We start from the raw sequence: 6,114 nt of genomic DNA on the forward strand, positions 1-6,114 counted from the left end.
AATATCAAAGGCATACTTATCAGTGGTTGAGGAGGGAAAGCTGCGGCAAAGGCTATTTTGTAACTGGAACATGCCCCGTGCTGCGACACACTCATCCAGGGGCGGCGGAAGATTGATGGCTGGACATGTGGGGGGAACGGCCACTGATTGAAATCAGACAACTGCAAGCTGTGAGGGAGAGCCAGGGGAAACCATGTTAACCACAGCCATCCAGTCTTAGCACACTGGGACGGGGCTTTTCCCGGTCCGCCCGCCGTCTGCACCGCGGAGCTCGGAGGCGCTCCGAGGCCAAGGGCAGGGCCTGGGGCCTGGACAGTCTCGGGCGCCAGGCACACGCCCTCTCGGGGTCTCCCTTTGTAAAAAGCCCCGCCCCGACCGAGCACGGTCAGTTACCCATCCCAGGCCGGAGGGCTCGACATGCAACCGGAGCTGTGCGCTTTCAGGAGCAGAGGAAAGAGATCGAAGGGATAACACCCCCACCCCCGTTCGCTGGCCTAAATCCCCGATGCTACCGTCCTCTCATTTCGGGGCAGGATTCTTTTATTTGCTCTTCGCTGGGGCAGGGGCAGAGAGGAAGGAAGTCATGGGAAATTGTCAGTGCATGACTTAGTACCCATCACCAGGATCGCAGCCAGAGTTCAGGGTTGTTAACAATTGTGCAGCTATGCACTTGAACTGAGACATTTTTATTTCATTAGGGGTGTCAGTTTACAGCCATTAGCTAAGCAGATTGGCCAGGACCGAAAGGCCTTTTTGGTGCCTTATCGCCAGATCTCGCTTCCATTATTCAGGTCTTTAAAAAAGAGAGAAAGGGAGGGAGGGCAGCTTTAAACACATTATGTTTTGTGACTTGTCTCTATCCTCTGGCCCGAACAGTCTCAAATAGGTTTTATTAGAAATCATTATTTAAATTCCTGCCCAGGAGCATATCGATCTCCCGTGTATAATGGTTCCCAGATCACAGAAAGTAGCAGAGAGGGTCTCCAATGGGCCGACATAATGTCAGTGACAATTCATTTTTTTGCCAGTTAGGACGCTGGTTTAATATCCTGAAAAAGGCACTTAACACCACCCTTTCATAACATCTGTCAGGGCCCGTCCAGTGGCTTGTTTCTCACACTGTGGGCTCCCGGGCAGTTTGGGGCCTTGCTCTGAAACATACTTCTCTCCCAGGCCTCGGCATTCCTCAGACGTCCAACCACCCCCAGCCCCGGGGCCCAGCGCTCGCAGACCAGCTGTTACAACTTTGCAGGACACTCCTAAATTTTCTAAATGTGTGCCATATAAAAATAAAATTTAGGACGGTGAGTGTTCAGGAGCTTTGTATGTAAGAATATAACTCATCCCGCGTCTCGGGGTCCATTATTCCCACATTCTTCCGCAGCCCTGGCCGCTTCCGCTGGTTTCAGAAGACTTCAGCAGGAATCCCGAGACTTAAGATTTGGGTCTAGAGATGATCGTTTCCCTTTTCTCCCTTTAAAGTCCCATTTTTATCTGGAAAAAAAAAAAAACATTAAAGTACAAAAATGTCGAGAGAAAATGTTAATACGCTCTTTCCTGGGATTTAGCGATGGTTAAGCTCACATCTCATTTGCTGTCCATGGCTCACTCTCTCGCTGTTCTGCTCACACAGACGTTCACACGCGATGGCGTGTAAGCTCACACAAACACACACTCCCAGGCGGTAGCTACAGTCGTGGTGAGCACAGCGCGATGTACAGACTGGCCTAATCACTCTGCTGCACATCCGAAACTAAGGCAGCACTGTGGGTCAGCCACGCTTCAATAAAGAATAATAAACACACACATTCATACACAAAATCACACTCACACTCCCCTGTACACACACACACGCACACACTCATGCAGTGCTCTCTGAACCATTTGAAAGTCCGTTGTAAACTTCCTGACTCCATGTTTCTAAGTACATCAGTGAGCATTTCCTAAACACCATATAATAATACCTTATCAGGCTTAAGAAAATTAATAATAATTTCAGGATATAATCTACTATCCACGCCACATTCACATCTCTCCAGTTGGCCCCAGTAGACTTTTCTAGCTATTTTTCCCCTACTCCAAAACTCAATCAAGATTTATGCGTTGCATCTGGGTGTGCTTTGTTTTGTTTTGTCCAGTTTTTAGGATGATTCTTTTTTAAGACTCCAGGTGAGTTGTCTTTTAGAATGTCCCTTCCTATTTTTGGTAAACTTTGTTACTGAAATATAACAGGCAATGAGGTAAAATCATACGTGAACTGTTCTGTTAATTTTTACAAAGTGAACACACTCACGTAACCTGCACCTCAGTCAAGTTATGCAGAATGACCCGGATCCACAAGGCTCAGGCCAGCGCTATCGCAGTCATTGCCCTAAGCAAAAAGTTACCCCTACTCTGACACCCATCACCACAGATTAATTTTCTTCCCCTTCACTCTTCAAACTGTTCAGTCAGTGCTCCAGGGGGCACAGGGAGTCTACACTAGCTGGGGTCCTCATGAGATCTCTTTCCAGAGCATACTATACCAAAACGGATCGCTCATCTATTTCAGAGCCCTGGTATAAATCCATCTTTAAAAACAACTATGCACATCCCTCTTAATCTGCATTACCAGTGAAATAAAATTTTAAGAACCTATAATATTGTTAGTGTTTTAATATTGTTTCTCAATTGGATATTATATTAGTTGCACTGGATTCCTTGCAAGTTTAAGTTGAAAAAAAAAAGAGTAAAACCTTAAGAAACCCATGGGTGGCCGACTGGCTCAGTTGGTTAAGCATCTGCCTTTGGCTCGCGTCATGATGCCGGGGTCCTGGGATCCAGTCCTGCATTGGGGAGCTCTCTGCTCAGCAGGGAGTCTGCTTCCCCCCTCCCTCTGCCCCTCCCCCCTGCTCGTGCGTGCTCTCTCTCTCCCTCAAATAAATAAATGAAATCTTAAAAAAAAAAAAACCAAAAACCTGAAGAAACCTAAAGTCTGTGTTGCCTTCTAAATGCTCTTTCCTTACCTTTAGGGAATTAAATGATAAAACAAAAAGATCACAAATGGAATATATCATTAGGGTGTAACCAAAAAATTATTACTTAGAACAATTAAAAACAGGTTCTTCATGAGTAAGAATGTAAAGAACACATCACATAGCCACAGCCTTCAGTTAAAACCATGGCTTCTCTATTGTGTCTTCTAAAAGTGATATTCTAGGGGCACCTGGGTGGCTCAGTTGGTTAAGCATCCGACTCTTGATTTCTGCTCAGGTCATGATCTCAGGCTTGTGAGATTGACCCCCACGTCGAGCCCCACGTCAAACCCCACATTGGGCTCTATGCTGGGCGAAGCCTGCTTAGGATTCTCTCTCTCCCTTCCCTCTGCCCCTCCCTCCCTAACAAATACAATAAAAGCAATATTCTATATGCTCTATAGCTGTTGAATCTCTCCCTTAATATTTGGGGAGATAGGAAGGGATTTTCAGACTAAAATTATAAGTATCAGGAGCTAGCTGATGATTTTAAACATACATTTTATATTCATGCATTTGTAACCAACCTCCATCTTACTAAATTTGACCACAGAATGATGATAGTTGCCTCTTTATTGTGGTTCTTTCATTCCCTGACAAATATTATTAGTGTTTTGGCTCTGAATATAATCTTATTTTGGAAGCCTGCTAGTAACGCAAAAGGAAAAGCTCAGAGTTGGCTTGGGGTCACTCACAGTCTTTGTTTGAATGCCACAAATTACGATATTTAAGAACTGGACCAGACTCATCATTTTGAAGGGAAAAAAAAACCCCAAAACAATGACAGCATTCAGATAAAATTGGAGCAGATATTACGATTTGATGTCACATTCTTACAGGGAGGGTCCTGAAATCTTTAAAGCAATAAGAGTTTAGGAAGCGGGTTTACCATCTCATCGAAGTCATGGCCTCTTTGACCACATTAGATAGTTTAACCAATTTCCATCTTAATCTGGTATCAAATACTACAAACTCTGTCAGATCATCACACATTGTCGATATCACCCAACACAATTTTTTTGTGACTTTGGTAGAAATCCCAGTGTGGCTGCAGTTTTAAGAATTGTTGCTTAGCTCTTCTTATTCAAGTCACGCCTCTCTTTTCTCAACCTCAACTGGTAACTGGTTCCCCTAAGGAAGCAAAGAAGATGCAATTATCCACCTTCCATATAAAAGTTTGGAAGTAGAATTTTCAGTTTTAAACTTGGTGAAACTAATATTTACTCTTATCTTCATAGAAAGTGTATAGTTACTTCTAGTGGGAAGTGATCTTAGAAAATGTTCATTAACATTTTATTTTGTAATCAGAGACATTAAAATGATGTGATTTGCCCAAGTTTACATAGGGAGACAACGGAAATTTTGAAAGTCTATTCATTCAGTTAATTGTGCCTCAGTGATACACACTGCCCTTGGCCTCTGGACTCCCAATTCATTGATTTTTCTTCTATTCTAGAAGAATAGGTTGCAAATAATATAATTTCAACTTGGACTGGCCTAAAAAGTAAAGGGTACTTGTTTGCTCATGTGACTGTGCCTCAGTGATACACACTGCCCTTGGCCTCTGGACTCCCAATTCATTGATTTTTCTTCTATTCTAGAAGAATAGGTTGCAAATAATATAATTTCAACTTGGACTGGCCTAAAAAGTAAAGGGTACTTGTTTGCTCATGTGACTGAAGCAATTCTAGACGAAGTGTGGTTATTTTATCTGTTTTCTCTTCCATGTACCACTTCATACTTTGGCTGGTTCCCCATAATTTCAATGATAGGTGCTTTCTCACCTACACTGGGGAGAGGTAAGGGAGTGATAAAGAAAGAGAATCAAATTGGATTATACACTCATCTCTAGCTTTACTGAGTGGCCATAAAACCTAAAAAGATTGTTCCGGAAAGAGATATTTGCTATTTCTACAACAAATTTTTTGTGAGTTTAGAATAAACCTGTAAGTTAAAATATAATTTTGAATAAGATTGTGTTGATATTTTCCTCATTCTGCTGAGGTTTTGTTGTTATTGTGGTGAGAACACTTAACATGAGATCAATCGTTTAAAATGTTAAGTCCACGATACAGTATTAATTATAGGTAGAGTGTTCTACAGTCCATCTCTAGAACTTACTTATCTCATGTAACTGAAACCTTACGCCTGTTGAACAGCAGCTTTTTACTTTCCCTTCTCCCTACTCCTTGCAACCATTTACCTTCTATAAGTTTGACCATTTTAGATTCAATGGAATCATGCTTCTGCACTTGGCCTTAATTCACTTAACATAATGTCCTCCAGGTTCATCCATGGTCTCACATAGGGCATGATTTGCTTCTTTGGTAAGACTGAGTGTTATGCCATTGTAAATATGTACTGCATTTTCTTTATCCAATCATCTGCCGATAGATATTTAGATTTTCATATCTCAGCTATTGTGAATAATACTGCAGTAAATAAGGGAGTTAAGATATTTCTCCAAGATCCTGATTTAAATTCTTTTGGATACATACCCAGAAGTGAGATTGTTAGATCAAACGGTAGTTTTATTTTTAATTTTTTGACAAATAACCTGATTTTAAAATAGGGAAAAACACTTGAATAGATATTTTTCCAAAGAAGACATACAAATGGCCAACAGGTATATGAAAAGATGCTCAACATGACTCATTAGCGGCAAAACACAAATCAAACCCACAGTGAGATATGACCTCACACCTGTTAGGATGGCTATTATAAAAATAATAGTAATAGCAAGTGTTGGAGAATATGCAAAGAAATTAGAACCCTTGTCCACTGTTGGCGGGGATGTAAAATGGTATAGTTGCTATGGAAAATGGTACAGGGTTGGGGGGGGTTCTCAAAAGAAAAGATAGTTGTAATTCTATGTGTCTCTTCAAATACTCAATCATTGAATATCAAATACTCATCACTGAATATCAAAACAAGCAACAGTGAAGATTGAGAGACGTGTAAGTGTGGTGTTTCAGTGGGATAAAGCAGACAGTTAAAAAAGAAGAAGGAGGAGGAGGAGGAGAAGGAGAAGAAGAAGAAAAGAAAAGCTATCTGGGCAAACCAGGAGAAGGAAGCAGTTTGATGTAAATTCAGAATTTAT

This window comes from Ursus americanus, chromosome 11 (genome assembly GCF_024610735.1).
Source record: "Ursus americanus isolate L20-20 chromosome 11, mUrsAme1.1.p, whole genome shotgun sequence".
Lineage (NCBI taxonomy): Eukaryota > Metazoa > Chordata > Mammalia > Carnivora > Ursidae > Ursus > Ursus americanus.